At 34.8% G+C, this 18016-nt stretch overlaps 1 protein-coding gene across 1 annotated transcript in view; it reads right to left on the reverse strand.

The window, feature by feature from the left end:
* LOC120627730 (pyrokinin-1 receptor-like) overlaps positions 1 to 9839 on the reverse strand; it is a 59058-nt gene extending 49219 nt beyond the window's left edge. The window contains exon 1 of the mRNA XM_039895754.1: positions 9726 to 9839. The gene's annotated coding sequence lies outside the window, so the exon portion shown is untranslated. The remainder of the gene's footprint in view (positions 1 to 9725) is intronic.
* Positions 9840 to 18016: the final 8177 nt, after the last annotated feature.

Genomic DNA, 18016 nt, shown 5'->3' on the forward strand with positions numbered 1-18016 from the left:
CATTGGGTATAACCATTGGGTATAACATTTATGAGGCATGTTAGCATATATTAAGAATCGTTCTTAAAATACTGATTGTACTAAAATGAAGTTCAAACAACATAGACTATTAATAAAACTCTGAAGTTTTTCACATTGAAAAAAATACGATCTTGATCATATTTCCGACTAAATGGTTATCCTATACACGATTAAACAAAATTTCTCGACAGTAATAAGATTACATCTGACGCAATCTCCAGTAAGGTTTTCTTAGTTATGTTTTAAAATTTGGCATTTTGATCGCGGGACCGTTTTGAAATTGTGGGTCATAAGTGGGGGGGGTTTCTGCTGTTCGCCGAGGACTTCTGTCCCATTTATCCAATAACATTGGTCTGAATTGATACAACCTTTCCAGTAAATGTTGTAAATGACTGTACTACTTTGTAAAGTTCTCAATAACTGTACTACTTTGTAAAGTCAACATCGATTGCAGTCAAGTGGCTTACTTATAGTAAAATATCTTTTAAAAAAAAAGTTTAAAGATATTATAAATCACACCGTGCAGACTCTGCTGCTTTTCGCAGAGTATAGCAAATTAAGCTTAATGTTTGTGTTTTAAAAAACACTGTCTAAACCTAATAACAATAAATACAAAACAAGAAACAAGTTGTGTTGATTGTGTCATATGCCAATCGATTTCTTATAGAGCTACAAATTTAGCCTGCGGCCGAGAAGGCACTTGTCAGCTTAACGCGGGTATTGAGGCATAATAAGTTATCGCCGGATCTGGTAAATGTATTATGCCGCTGCATCACCGGATCCGGTTTTCCGGATCTTAATAATACTTCGTGCTAAAGGGTCATGATAAAGGCCGCTTTGATAAAGGTCCTGCCATCTGTGTTAAATATAAATTTTAGGATAAAAAACTTTGTTGGAAATCTCCTTGTAAGAATTCTCCCCATTTACATAAGATACTACGATATAACTTTTCTATAAAAGACCCTAACCTAATATTGATTTCACAAAAACTCATTATCGAAGTAGGCAAGTGTTTGCAATGTGTGTTTTCTTAAGTGTTCGTTTCAAGTAATTAAAAAAAAGAACTTCTTGAAATTTTACATCTGACCCAACTTTTTATTTTTAGAGACGTAAATAATACTAACGGACCATAGAGGTATTCATGAAATTTCTAGAAGGACGAAGAGTCTTGCAACTGCTAGTTCTATATTATATCTACTAACGATGTGACCCGCGACTTCGCAAGGCGATTTCAAACGATAGGTAACTCTTAAATAACCCTTGTGATTGTCGTTAACGAAAGAAGCTTTTTTAGGTAAAAATAACCTAATTTTTTTTTTTTGATCTTTTTTCAATATATAGACAAGTGCTTGACTGATGCAGCCTAAGATAAAGCGCGCTTGCCTAGAAGATGCCTATTCACTCTTGATTTGAAGGTACCCAGATTATAGTTATCGGGGAAGACGGAAGGTGGGAAGGCATTCCAGGCCTTGGCGGTGCGGATCAGGAAGGAAAAAGCTTCGTACGTGTTGATGAAGAAGAATCAAACTAAAGAAGAAGAATTAAACTGATATACTTATATTTTATAGCCATACGTTTACTTAATTCCTTTCGTCATCCATCCAATAGGTAATTTACGCGTGAGGCGTAAACAAACAGACAGATAGACAACAAAAAATTTAAAATCTGTTTGTATTCTCTATTGATATTTAATTTTAATTGCGGGAAGCTTTCTCCCATTATAAATTTTCAAAACATAATTATTCTTACAAATAGAATAGAAAAACTTTATTGCAACACAACATTATAGGAAAAACACAAGGAAAACAGTAATAGTACTTAGTGCTAGGGTGCATAGGTAGCCTTATCACTAAAAGTGATTATTATATACAGGGATAAGGTTTTATTTTAAGTATAGATAAAGGAGAGCCTTAAGATGTGAAATTTATTTTATAGTAGTTCATTACAACCGCCTTATTATTTTCGAATAATAAAGGATATAAATGTGCGCATTACGGGTATGGATAATATGTGGGAAAATCTTTAACTTGTGAAATTGTTTTTACCAGATAATTCAGAACATACAGAAACCGTATACACGACTAATATTGAAGCACAATTTAGCAGATGACAGTAATTATTTTACCTCTAATGTTCTTAACGTTTACCATAAAATGCGGTAGATCGGAAAAGTTTGTGAGCTAGCAACATTCCACGGATATGATGTGAGACGTGCACGAGGCGTTTTCACTGTTTTTGGACACAATGCACTGAATGCGATATTGGCTGATTGAGGGTTCTGCACGTTCTTTATTTTGAGGTTTTTACCTACCATCACTAACTATTGTGATTACACATATAGCCCTGTTTAAAAATATTAAAGGTTAATTTATCAAATATGTAACGGAGTGTTCTCGAAAATATTTCGCCAATCACGAAAGCCGGTAATTCAGGAAGATTTTAATGTCCGGCTACTGTCGGTCATAAAAAATCCTTTAGCGATCAGAAAAAAATAACTTAAAACTTAAAAGTAGAAAAATTACAGTTGTAGTATAGACTGTTCAGTGTGAACCCCTTTTTTGAATATGTGGTAAAACTGTATTATATCATGATAAGTGGCTACATCTCATAAAATAGCGGCATCCTTGAAAACATAATATGTGAGTAGCATCGAACAACGAGATATTCCAAATGTATTAGAAAATCATCATATCATTTGAATGTATTAGGCCCCTTTTCTATTTTGTGCGAAAGGTGTGAACACACCTGATCCTGATGCTGAGTATTCCAAAATGAGGTTTAATGAAATAGATCCATTATCATTGAATTTAAGTTAGCCACAGCGAAAAATAAACAGTTGCAAAGTTAACGCTGTATGAACGGAGTACAGTAGTTATGTATTGTCTTCTCTATTAATACAACTCAATGGGAAATCTCCGACGAAATCCCATAAAATACCGACACACAAAACCCAATCAAATATGTTTGGCCATTCCTTGCTTCCTTCTCCTACATCCGACAGGGATTAACGTTCAATGCAGCTTTATAGATATATCGATGCTGGTTAAACCAACTCTCACTGTTCAGAATATATGTCTCAGAAAAGTTTTTTGCGTTTCGGACCCGTGTTCGCAGGGATAACTGCCTTGTTGGTCTTATGTTTAGCAGGTCAACTTGGGATCACGAGGTTCTGGGGTTCGAATCCCGCGTCGGGGTAAAAAAAATGTGATGTGCTATTGTGTATTTTCTGTTAAACCATTTACAGTACCAGCCTGGAGTTAGGAAATTGGCGGTGTCAAATTCTGTGCCTCAGAGGGCATGTCAAGCCCACCAACCCGAATTATATAGAATAAATAAATATACTACGACATTACACACATCGCCATCTAGCACCCACGGCCTAGGACTCAGAAAGCAGGGTCGCTGCCCACTGCGCCAGTCGGCCGTCTAATTGGAGGAGCGTGGTGGGTCTACGCTCTACATTCGTCTCTCCTTTGAGATACGCGGCTTGTGGGACTGCAGATGATAATTATTACGTTCGCAAGCATGAGTTGCAGATATAATTTTTTTTGAGGAATTATTTTATTAAATATTCCGCTACAAGATACTGCAATCTCACCTTGAAGGTAGTGTTAATGCAATCTAAAATGGAAGCGGGTTAACCTTTTAGGTATTGAAGTTTTACTAAACCATTACCCCTAATGCGTTTTAATTGCGTAGCGTACCCGAACGCTAAATCACTTGATGGCACTTCTTTGTCGGAACTTACGGAGTGGTGGAATTTTGTATCAAAGCCAACAATCAGACCAAACCATAGCAAAATTAAAACCTTAGAAAAGACGTTAAATAATACCAAATTGCCCCTCCCGGAAATCGAATCCGCAAACTCCTATTTATTTAATCGCAACGCTTACCCCTGCGTCAGAGAGTTCGATATCAATTTGAAATGTTGTAACAATGTAAATTGCGATGTTGACGAGTTTATTTAATATGCCCGAAATCGTTTTCAATCAGTTTAATGATATAAAATTGTCATTAAAAAAATAACATAATGATCTGGGTTTTATTTTATTTTAAAGTTGAGTAGGTACCTACCTAAAAAAGAATGAAACAAATAGTCAAGAGTAACTGACAAACACAACAATATTTTTAATCGAATTTTTGCCGCGGAACGAAAAACAAACTAGGTACGCACTAACAATTTTAGTCTTTTTTAAAGACCAAGAGTGAATTAAAGGCATAAAACAAAATCCGAGCTATCTAAAGGCAAATACGACTTTCTTTTACGGTATTTCTTTACAACTCGAAACTCTAACTTGACTTTACCACAATACATATTTGTAAAGTATTGAGTACTATGTTAGGTATGTGGAGTAACAGTACATACTTTAGCTTAGAGTATATACTATTAAGAATACCTTAAACAACATCCGTCATTTTATAAATCCGGAATGGTGTTAATGCATGCAATTAGTACATAAGCATTATACATTAAATTATTAGCGCGGAATTCGTCAGATTATAAACGGTGAAACTGAGAACCGAGGATCAAATTATAAATTTATCATACAAAGTGTGTAAGTTCTATAAATGTCAAGATAAAAAAACAAACTTTACCTAGCTATATTATACACTATATAACAGTACATTTAAGAATAGAATAGATTAGACAAACTTTATTGCAACATAACACAATAGGAAAAACAAGGAAAATAGTAATAGTACTTAGTGCTAGGGTGCAAAGGCGGCCTTATCAACAGTGGCGTGCATAGAGGGTATGTACAGGGTATGCAGATGATATAAAATGAAGAAAATCTCCAGTACGAGTTGTACTACCCTCTGAGAGCACGTTAAGCTGTCAAACCAGGTTATTTATTATCACTAACATGTCAAAATCAATGAAACATTGTGGATGATTTCGGCTCGAAAAACCTCCATCTGAATATCGGAGCATTTGCGAGGGCATTAACCCCCTTATTAATAAGCGTGGCGTTACGTCGGAATAGTTAGGCTTTTTTTTATATAGTAATAGTTTATTATTTATTTATTTATTTTTATTTATTATTTATGTACCATAAATTGTGATTGTGAACATAAGATACATGAAGTGACATTGAACTGGCGTCACCTTTTCAATGTCAGAATGTTACAAAACACTGCGAAACTGCCCCAACGCTACATCACGTTTATTAATAAAGGGGACTTATAATAATTGGTCATGACTCATATTTATAAAAAAATAACTAACAAAATTAAAAACTCTCAGCTTTTATTACGTTATTGTAGTTTATAAATAGTAAAGTTATGATAAATTAAAATGATACAAAAATAGTTTTATATTTTATTCTCTCCACCGCAAACCGTGGGATTAAATTATAATAATAATATACCATAGACTTCCGCTCTATAATTTTATCGAGTCTGAAAACGCTCTTAAACCTGACCTTCTTCCTTCAAATCGTGATAACCTCACTCAAATCATGTAAGAATGTCTGTAAAAATATTTTGGGCTCAGAGGCAACAATTCTATTAGATAAAAATACTTTCAATGCCCCGAAATACCCGTTTTATTAGTGATATATTTTCAATAAAAATACTGTCATATAGCTTTTTGATTGTTGCAGCACGTGTGAATATGTTATGGATAGTGACTATTTTTAGAGTTCAATACAACTTCAGCTTCTAATTGGCAATTGTATAAGCCTATTAATAGTATCAGACTCACAAAAAAACTCTATCGAATAATTGCCTTTATAGTCTCACGGTTAGCATGTTCGACTACGGATCACAAGTTCCTAATTAGATTTTCAAGTCGATAAAAAAATGTAAGGTATTTGGTTTTTTCTTTTAAAATCTCAGGAGGAACTAGCCCATTTGACGTTAAACCGTAACACGTTCCAAAAACCTCCTATGAGAAAAAACAGTTTTCATTAAAAAGTTTTCAATAAAAAAAAGCTCATTCGGTCATTAGGCCTGTAAGATCATTAAGCAGAGAATATTTTTACCTGTTGATCTAAATTTCACAGGGATGAAGATACAGCATGGCAGTCACAGCAGCAGCCGTCAGTCCGAGTTAATTGGCAGCTTCCACAGATATATATTATATGAAACTATTTCTTAGCAATGTAAGAATTTGTGGTAAGGACGCTTATCCGAAATTATTTGTTATAGCCCGCTTACATTATTCCAGTAGCATGAAGCATCTGGTACAGTGATTTAATCTATGGCTCTGTTAATACTGCAAACTGTATGGTACTGAATTTTATGAGCAAATTAGAAACTAAATCAGCAATCTAATTTTTAAATCAATACGACCGGAATCCTCTAATCTACTGACAATTAAATGTACAAGTTATCTAAAAATTCAGCTTCCATATGCTTATGTCCACAAAATAAAAAAGGAGTAGTTAAACTGACTTAAATTATTGTATAAATACAACATTGAGAATTTACAATTTCTGAATTTTCACAGGTCTGGTCTAGTGGGTTGCTACGGTCGTGGCTACTTACAACCCTACCGACAAAGACGTGCTGCTAAGCAATTTAGCGTTGCGGTATGATGTCGCGTAGAAACCGATTAGGTTTAATAAAAGTGCCATACCCCTAACAGGTTAGTGAGACTAACCTACTATCTTAGTGAGATAATCATTTACCAACCGGTGCGATTTTTCAAAAGTATACTGTTGTGCAAACGTAATAAAATGGTAACTGACTGTGAAATGATTGCATTATTGTAGACAGTCTCACATTTTCCATCAAGCTAAAATAAACTTGCAGCCACTTTTACAAACTAATTATAGTTATTTCCGAAACTCTATGAAAGTATCCTCATATTTTAAAATTCGTATGACCATACCAACTAAGTAGATGGATAATTTCCTCTTTTCTTCTCACTATTCATATGCAGGAAATGACACAATTTCCATGTATAATACCTAAACGTGTCGCTTCCACGCTACATCTCTCCACTCCAGATCGATCGGAAAATATAATTTTATATCATCATATTATCAGTCCAGTAACTTTCCTTTAGATTTCTATCTATCTCGATCGCAACGTCCTTCGCAATTTGATTACGATCCTCTGCCTCATGGACTGGAATACTACATTGCAACAAAGCGGCTTGGTGGTAGAAAGAAGCATTGAGGTAGTATTTTTCCAGACGAACTCTGCCACTGATATCTCTGCTACTGCATTATGTAGTACAATGTTTTTTTATAGGTTGTATCAGGGGGTACTATAGTTGATCTTAACAATTATTCATTGTAAAGTCAACATCTCCTGAGGATGATCCGGTTTCGAACCGAAACGTGCGTAGAGGGTACATGGCTGAAGATCTGTTTGGTATGGAGTACACAGATTGAAGTAATTATAAATTACACCATACAGATTCTCCTGCTGTTCGCGGAGTATAGCAAATTAAGCTTAATTTTCATAATATTTGAGTATATCGATAGTAGATATGAAATAATAACATTTATACAGAAGACGAAAATAAGACGTTGTATGCCTTTGGAATTTGAAATGAAGGCTGCGCACGCTACTTCCCAATAGACCACTAGATCAATATGTAATTTATTAATTGGTATTTCGCATTCACTTCTCTGAAATTTTTAGGTATAAATCAGCAAGAACTAGTTACTATAATTTTAATAATTGGATAGTGTATAATAATAGTCTTAGAATGTTTACGCTGATTGTGCTATAAGCCGCAAGAAACTAATTTTGAATATGGAAACGCCGATGACGCAAGTCTTTCACGAAATCGAATTTAAAATTCTACATAAAAAACCAATGCGTATATATAACTCAGCTGTAATGTGCGGTCAGCTTGCGATCAACATTATTGTTGTTTATCAAGAAAGGATAAAAACAAAAAACATAGGTAACACCACCAACAAGTTTTGAACATAATAATTGATGTGTTGGCCATTTCTGCTAATTATGTTGTGTACAATTTTTGTTAATTTTAGGCTGGTGTTGCTCAAAACATGTTCAATCCAGCAAAAATAAACCCTTAGGTTAGGCTAGTTTGATATTTTAAAGGTTGTTTTGTGAAAAGTGTATCATTTTTAGTTCTGATACTCATCACTTGTAATCATCTTTTTTTTAACCATACGGTCGGAACTTTGACAAAACCTAACGTGAGAATTCGTACGACCACACGTGTTGTTGGCAGGGATGGACCTATATCCTTACACATATTATGATAATTGCAAAAGTGTGTTTGTTTGTTTGTTTGTTTGTACCTACTTGTTTTACGCCTTAAATAAGGAACCACTCAACAAAATCCTCGGCATAGCGTTAGTTGAGAAAATACATAGAGTAAATTACGTTTTATCCTCATAAAACAAATGGTTTTTGTGAAAAACACGAGCAACCGCTAGTTTTCTATAATTATGAGGCCAGACCTCGATTGATGGATATTGTTGATCTATTCGACTGTCACACAGACTAATATAACAGGGTTGTCTCTGGGTCATGTACAAGAGTAGCCTAAAGCGGTTGACATTGAAATATTTTCGCGCTTAGCTTTAGACATGGTTTTAGTCAGATTCATCCAATTTATGTGACTTCGTCTTCAAACGGCTTATCTATCGTTTAATAAATAAGTCACATCAATTGAATTGTCGTAACAGACACCTCTACGTATTACTACGAGAGTTTGATTGATTTCGTCGTAGGTTTTGTGATGGATCTGTCTTTTTTCCTCGGCATGTCTTATGACTTTTGTAAGAGCTGCTGTTTCACAAGCTTGAATGTACCAATGAATGCAGAGATACTTTTATTTTGTTTTCAATAAAACAATATAAAATCAAATTTTATTTCTCTTTTTAAAGTTGTACATATATAATCTCAGTTTTATCCGAACAATGTCAAAGTAAAAATTCAAAACCATATTTATTAACTTTTTTGATATGTTATGTGGGAACCATTGCATTGCAAATGTCATACTAAGAATTAAAAGTATACAAAGTATCATCCGAAATTATAATCATTCCATCCACCACACAGTGTAGGTATTGTAGGCATTTCATTAGAAATACAGATATAATTACTCAGTTAAAATATTAGAGTAGAACTCCCAAACGACAAATATGCTAAAATCAAGTCGGTTTTTGTTTTGATAGTCTCATAAATTCTAATCCGGATTAAGTTTACAAATAAAATTACACCAAAAACGAATTACATTTATCCATACAAATAGCCTATACAAATAACCCCTTCTCACTTTTGGAGAAGACCCGTGCCCTGTAGTTGGCCGGTAATATGATGATGATGGTATAAATCATACCTAGCTAAGCGATGACACAATTTTTTGCGATGCAATGCTTCGAATCGCCCCGTCACTGTGTACGTTAAGTATTAAAGTTAGCTTCAATTAGTCGCGCGACAGTAACGCTGTTTGTGCTCTGCAGTCAAGTAGCTGGTGACGAAGAGTCACTTACCGCGTTACCGCACGTAGATATTCAATATTAAGAATCAAAGATCTATAGAAAAAAAGTATCAGAAAAGAATATTCGTACAAAAACAGAACAAAGAAACTTCTGGTACTTAGCTTGGTTAAATTTTACCCTACGATTTTATCGTAAAAAACCGTCAAACGTTAAAAACCATGTATGCATACATTTGCATACATACCTAATATTATCTACCGTCTGCAGTAATTATATAAACCCGAAATTAAAATAATTAATTTCCTTAAATACATCATGCTAACTTACCTTGAAGTTTAATATTAAATGAATGACCGCCGAAACTTAAGTTGGTGTAACAAATGTTTTTATCATTTCATACAAATTGTTTTCTCATCACTCACTTTAATAACTTATTCTTTTTTTAAAATATATTAGACCAAGTTCATTAAAACCAACTTTAATTACACGTTAATTTGAATACTTAGATAATTAATTTCGGAATATCGTGTTTACTTGTGCGTCAGTTAAAACCACCGGGCTTTTCGCGGCTTGCGAGATGTGGCGATACGTCGCTTCAACACAAAGTCAACGCGCGACTAAAATCGGTGCGGGAAAATCCGCCATACCCCTACCAAGTTCAATGTTGATGCTTCTGCTACTGGATATTCCGATCGGAAGTTTTACTAATTAGTGATACTTAAACAATGAAATTATGATTTTACAAAGTTTATTAGAATTCCATCTAGTCATTTACTGTTTTCAAAATAAGTACCTCTTAGGTACGTCTACGTCTGAATTGATATTTACGTAAGTAGGTACCAAAATAAAAATGATCTTTCAATCTTAAATAGCCTCTTGATTATTAATCGATCTATAACCTAACTATGAAATAACTTTGACAGATTACTTAGAGAAAACATTGAACTATTTCCTAAGATAAAGATTATTTGCGATTGGGCTTTGCGATTTGATTGCGATGGGCTCTTCTGTTTAAGATCCTAGGTATGGAATATTCGTTTATTCTATTTGACTTAACTCAACCGCTGTTCCTTTTTAGAATTATTAATCACGCTTAATTTCAATTAAGAATGTGCGATGATTGCAGGAAATGTCTGCCAGCTGGGCGGTGCGCAGATGCGAAGTTTAAGAGCATGACCTTTTCCGCCTAAGCCACTGAGAAGTTGTTATATATACTCCATGTAGGTCTATCTGTGCTATTTACCTTCAAATTCTCATTGCATTCCACGTGTATGCAAAATTTTGTGATAAGCGGTTGAAAGGATAAGACGTGACATAACATTAGTTAGAATTCATCACAACTAATCATTGTTTTTGACCGACAGAACAGTGTCTGAGTTGACTTATGTAAATTTGGACTTTCGTCAGTCCGTCCGTCAGCGTCGTACAAGCTCGTTAGAGCAAGGACAGATGGACGGACAAAGTACAAACTCGCCCAAATAAACTAGTAGACCTCGCTTTACTCAGTCAATATACAAATTACAATGTCATATTATGTTCTATCTAATGGAGAATGTACGAATAGTAAAACATTTTATTACATTTAAATAACTATTTTATTAGCTGTAATAAAATCTGTTCGGTAGGAAAATGGTTTCCGGACGTCACACTAAAACTTAACTGATGAATGAATGGTGTTTTGTTAGATCCGACTTTTATTACGCTCATATTAGCTTCGTGAAGGCGCGCAATTATAGATGTTTTATTATCTTAAATTAAAAAATGTATCGAAGTTATTACATACTAGATGTACCCGCGAATTCATCCGTAAGTCATCCACGACAAGAACAAATAAAACAACAAATTCATTTCCAAGTTTCATAATAATCAACTCCAACGAAATTGCGGCTTAGATCTAACCGTTTGGACCCGTGTACTTTTTAACATAAAAATAACCTTACTAAACGTGTTCCATAAAACACCTCTATCAGATAGTCTGCTGCTACATAATAGAATGACAAGAAATGCAAGGAAATCGTAAGCTTAACATGACCGTGGGATAGCAACTACGTAACAATGCAGAACCTTAACGGATGTTGCGATTCGATAGTAAAAAGCAGTAGTAACGTATTAAATGAGTGCTAGAAAGGTGAAGGCGGAACTAGATCAAACAATTCCGGAGCACATCGAAAATATATTCAATTTCAATTTATTTACTCAGCACAATCCACAATGTTACATTAATCATCATAAAAATTATTAATAATATTTTTCAAGATTCAGAATAAAATTTATATAATATAATATAAATAAATAAATTAAAACAGACCTGTCCCCTGAGTGATTTTTACCTCTTTCCAAAACTGAAAAAAATAGCTGCGCGGTAAAATTTTACTACCGGTGATGAAGTTAAGGAGGCCGTTTAGGCGTATTTTGAGGACAAAGACAAAACATTTTTTTATGAGGTTATAAATAAATTAATTGAAAGAACTAAAAAATGTATCCGTCCTCGTATAAGTAGGAAATAGTTAGCACGGATTCTATTGGGGATGCTCTATAATATCAAAATAATTATTTGCAGAATAAAAGAAGAATTTTTAATTTTTATCTTGTAAAATGCCGATGGCAAGCACGTAGAGATGCTCCAAACTAAAGAGTCATGCATCGACTATCTATGCTTGTCAATGGAACGTTGGAAGTCACGTGTAAAGTGTTTTAAAGAACTGTCTACAATGCGAGAACATAGATCTGCGAGCATTCAGACTACAGGGTTTACAGACAAGCATTAAGTTTTTTTGTACTTGTTTCAAATATTACCTCACTGGACTTGCATGCTTGGTCCACACCATGGGAAATGATTAATTGTATTGTTAAGACTGTCTTAAAAGCCGTTGGTTGCCAAGAGATCTAGATTAGCGATAAGGCCGCCAAATTTATAGGGTGTGTTAAATGTATTTCTGTTTTCTGTATCTATTGTGATGTTTTTTTTGTAATAAAAATTTACAGAACCGGCAGAATATCGCCCATCTGATGGTTACTTCGAAACCATCGACTATAACGGGAACAACACCTCTAAGGGCATGCAAGGAACATGTCCTTCAAAATTACTCAAGTGCTTGTAAGACATCGGCAACCACGCCCTTCATACCAGACCACAGCATTGCAACAACCCTACTTGTCAGCAGAAATAAGCGTGATGGTAGAACTTACCCGAACGAGCTCTGTCACAAAAAACTCTACTACTACTGCTAAACAATCTTTTACCTATTCATTCATAATTCATTATTTAAACGTGATAAACTTATAAAAAATATTGTTATAACCATGGTGTTAACCTTAATTGGTGCCTCCAATGAAATACCTACATACTATTATCTTATCTTAAACATCTTTATGAACTAAAACTCAGTCATCTTAGTAGGTACCCATAATACAAGCTACGCTTACTTTGGGGTTAGATGACGATGAGTCGTAGATTATTTATATATTTTTATACTAGAGGAGATTATTAAGTGGTGATATGGGTAGGACTTTGACATCGCTTTTGGGCCCGAGTTCATATTCCAACAAGCACCTCTAACTTTTCTAAATTATGTGCGTTTTAAGCAATTAAAATATCACTTGCTTCAATGGTGAATGAAAACATCAGGAGGAAACCTGCATCCCTTTGAGTCCTCCATAATGTTCTCAAAGGGTTGTGAAGTCCACCAATCCGCACTGGGCCAGCGTGGTGGGTTATAGCCTTAACCCCTTCTCATTGTGGGAGGAGTCCTGTGCCCTGTAGTAGGTAATGGGTTAATATAAAAATAATAAAATAAAAATAAAATAAAATAAAATCATTTTATTTCAGGTCGGGGACCCATATACAAAATTTAACACAAAATAAATATACATATAGACAGATTTTAAAAATAAACACAAAATAAATATAAGACTGATTTTAAAAATACATAAATAAAGAGAAAAAAAAACAATAATTAATTAAAATCTACAATTAAAAATTAAAAATTAAAAATTACAATTAAAAATATAATGATGATAATGATGATGAAAATATTATTATACTTGTTTTATTAATTCGAATTTTGAGAAAAACGTCTCATTTTCTTTATAACACACGAAGTTTGATATCTCTACAAACAAATTTGAGAACGCGTTCTCAAAGGAACTTTTGTTCGAAACGGTGGCAACTTGCGCGAATCTTTTCAACTTCCACAGGTTAACTTCCTTTTATATTATGTAGGTACAGTAATAGCTGTTGAACTCCCTTGCCTTACCATGCGAGTAACAATTTTCCGAACATCACACAAAAAGAAAATTGCATCGACGTACGTACCAACTACCTACCTTTATATAAGCTATGTATGCTCAAAAGTCTCATAAAATACGCTTTCCAATGGCCCTTTTGAGTTTTTCAATCAATAACAACAAAATCAAAGAACAATAGTTCTTAAAGAAAAACAAAGAGCAAAAGTTTTGGGTATCATGTGATAATTTCAAAGTCATATATTTTCTACGGAAAGCGGCGATTGCCTAGTTGTCAGGACTTCGTCTTCTCTTTCGGGGTGCCGAGTTCGAATCCCAGCACGCACCTCTAACTTTCCTAAACATCGTGAGGAAACCTGCACGCCTGAGAGTTCCCCATAATGTTATTTATAAAAGCGTGTTTAGTCCGGCCTAGATCGTTCTAATTGTGGAGAAGAATTGAATTGTGGAGAAGAAGATTGCCCTGATGATGATGATAATAATGCTTTCGACAAATATTTTCCTAGAAGTTAAGCTATCGTTAAAATTAAATGAAGAATATATACAAAAAATGTATATATTCTTCATTTAATTTTAACGGCGATTACACTTTGATTGTTCATTATAATCTCGAATCACGTATATAAATAAATAAATATACTACGACAATGACGAATGTTACAATGGCGAAAATAATATAGTGGTCACTAAATGATACTGGCTAAACGAAATACGAATTCGTTAGTGAAAAAGCGATAGAAAGATTAATTTTAAACTTGTAATTAACGCGTTTTTTAAACCAAGCTTTATTTTATAGATAGAAAAAATTCCTAATATTAAAACTGCCAATCAAGTGCCAATTTACAGCGCTCACCGTTGCGCCAGGGAGGTCGTCAAAATATGTCCGTGATCAAGAAACTTAAAGTTCTCTTTGAGATGTGCGAAAGGGTTATGACCCACATTAATCGATAGTTGGCTTAATATACAAATAAGTGTAATATAAGATATATGGTCAAAGTTGACTAAAGTGTCATGTTTCCGAAATATGAGCTACCAAAGTTGTATGTAGTTGTAGTCGGAGGTAGAGTCACTACGAACATACAGACCTTTCAAAGAGCTAATATTAGTGATTACATTGTTGTATGCAACTTAAAAGTCCTGTTTTGAAATCACATGCGAGAAAAGTGTCTTTAAGGTTAATAATTATAAAGCCTTTTTAAAAACGAAGAAATCCCAGGTTTACATTCCCGCGTGATTTAAAAAAAAATAGCTTTCGTTACGTATTTACTATTTTACCGATTTAGGCGAAATTACACATAGAGATAGGACGTTTATCCCGAGAAAAGGAACGGTTCCCACGAGTTTTTTTTACAAAACTAACAAATCGCGGATGAATTCATGGGCAATAACTAGCTCCTTAATTACAGGCTGTTATTGCCAAATCACAGATAGACTCCATTTTTAACCGACTTCAAAAATGTGGAGGTTCTCAATTCGTCGGAATCTTTTTTTTTATGTATGATTACTCGAAGACCCCTAAGCTGATTTGAAAAATTCAGTTTTGTTTTAAAGGGCATACTTTTAAGGTCCCATTTAAATTTTATCGAAATCGGTCGAGATGTTATTAAAAAATCAACAATAATGGAACCCATGTAGCAATTTTTTTTTAGTTATTTGTATAAACCATTAATTTTATGTAACTAACGGAAAGAGAAGTTTTTTTTTTTTTATAACTATAAAACTGGTGGAAAACCATCGCCTATAAACACTTTAGCGAAAGCAAGAAGCACCATCAATATGAGTGGAGGGTGTTAAGCCTCATATGCCTGTAATTACACCCGCAACCACGCCCTACAGACCGGAACACAGCATTGAGACAATGCTGCTTAGCGGCAGAAATAAGCATGGGGATAGTAATTCCCCAGAAGAGCAATAGGATATCAAAGCAATCAACAAATAAACTTCTAAAAATAGAGAGCTAACAGCCGTAGTAGAGAGCAAATTCTTAGCGGTGACGGCATCCAAATATTATGTTTTCCCAAGAGGTGTTGTGACTTTTGATATAAATATAGATAAAAAATGTCGCAGCATTTTACGGGAAACGTTTTCCAGATAAGTAAGAAAGACATGCAGAGTTTAATTTTATGTGAAATATTCCTACATTTTGCACTACCAAGTAAATGTTTACACGCGAAACATTGTCTGATAAGGAAAGAATTACTGCTGCTAGATGACTACAATCGTCCGAAATTTTTGAACTACAAAAGGGTATTAAAATTAAACTATTTAAGCTCAAACCTGTATCTAAACTGGTAAAATCCGGATAATGTTCTTACCATAGTATAGTATAATACTATGAGTCATAATCATCATATCAATCCATTACCGGCCTACTACAGGGTACGGGTCCCTTCCCAAAATGAGAAGGGGTTAAGGCCGTAGTCCACCACGCTGGTCCATTGCGGATTGGTTGATTCCATACACCTTTGAGAATATTATGCAGAACTCTAAGGCATGCAGGTTACCTCACGATATTTTCCTTCGCGGTTAAGCAAGCGATATTTCAATTGCTTAAAACACACATAACCTAATAACAGCTCCAAGTGCGTGCTGGGATTCAAAATTGGGCCTCCGAAAGTGAAATTGGAGTCCTACTCACTGGGCTATCACCGCTTATACGAGTACTATGAGGAGCCCGGACAAAGGGGATGGCTCATGGAAGGTATATTTTAAAAGAAATCGGATCACTTATATAACGCCTAGCAACGTCTATAGCAACGCCCACCCACGCTATTAATTCGTCTTCGCTTTTTTCTCTTTACTCAGCTTCCTAGGACCTAGCTATTAAATAGTATTTCCCAAGTTTTGGGCTGTCAAATTCCAAAACTTCGTCTTGAGTTGTAAGAGAACGGTTGTGAAATGTAAAATACATTACATTATTAAATTTTGTATATAAAAAATAAATACCATATGGTACTGAACTTTAGTCTTGAACTTGAATATACAACGAAACCGGTTCCATTATATTCCATTATTTAGGAATCGATTCAGACCGAGACACATATGTATATCTACTTTCTTCTGGTGAAGCCCACACAGATACTGCAGGTAGGGTGAACGAGAATCAAACCTGGACAAGCAATAGACGACATCCTCTAAACCACTACGTCACAGAATCCTTATTGATTAGGTTCAATCTCGCAAACAAACAAAATAAACAAACCGAGTCAAAATTCATTCACATGTCGAACATACTCGTAATACAGCATCCCACCCTTATTTAGGGGGTCGAAAAGCGATATCAGCTTCGGTTAAGATAAATCATGCTTTAATCCAGGCATCCTCTGCATGCGCAAAAAAGCTGATAATTTATTAGCAAAGAGGATTTGGAACTAGTTTAATACTCGTAGGTCCGACCTCGCCATCCCATTTATTACCCATTACTACTTGTTCGTTCTTGCTAAATATAAAACTGTCGGCTGTTTAATTAAATTGAAAAGCATTTTAACAAATAAGACTTATACCTACTACGTTTTTTTTCCTGATGTCACAAATTCTTCACACTTCTACATCTAGTACGAATTAACGACACCTCTTTTATAAAAATTCATTAGACTATTTCAACAGAAACATTCCTCAAGAGAAAAAAACATACATATAGGTAGTCGAGTAACTAGCTTCTTGGTCTAGAGGTTAGAACGTTTAAGTACGGAGCACGCGGTGCTGGGTTTGAATCCTGTGTCGGACTTAAACTTTTTAGGTATTGGGTTTTTCTGTTAAATAACTCGAGAAAGATTATATTTAACTTGTTATAATATTCCATATAGCCCACCAACCCGGTTTGGAACAGTGTGGTGGGTCTAATCTCTAAAACCCAGCTGTGGGAAGTTAATATATAGGTGATTATAAATGTTCGGTGACTAGCCTATTGGTTAGGACTTCGGACTCACTTTCGAGGGGCCGAGTTCGAATCCCAGCATGCATCACTATCTTTTCTAAGTTATATGTGTTTTATGCAATTGAAATATCACGTGCTTCAACAGTGAAGGAAAACATCGTAAGAAAACATGCCCGAGAATTCTCTATAATGTTCTCAAAGGCGTGTGGAGTCCACCAATCTGCACTGGGCCAGCATGGTGGACTACGACCTAAACGATTCTCATGTGTAGGAGGCCCGTTCCCTGCAGTGGGCCGGTAAAAGGTTGATATGATGATATATAGGTAGGTAATGTACACCTTACAACCTCCTTCTGGTGAAACAAACATTTCTTGTCTCTCCGAAAAGGTTTTACATGAACCCGCACTTAAAATTGTACTGTGCCGCTATCAGGAAATTCCCAACACCACCTACGTAATTCTTTAGGAGTGGTTGGAATTTTTATATACTATTTTTA

The sequence above is a fragment of the Pararge aegeria genome, chromosome 11 (assembly GCF_905163445.1).
Source record: "Pararge aegeria chromosome 11, ilParAegt1.1, whole genome shotgun sequence".
Lineage (NCBI taxonomy): Eukaryota > Metazoa > Arthropoda > Insecta > Lepidoptera > Nymphalidae > Pararge > Pararge aegeria.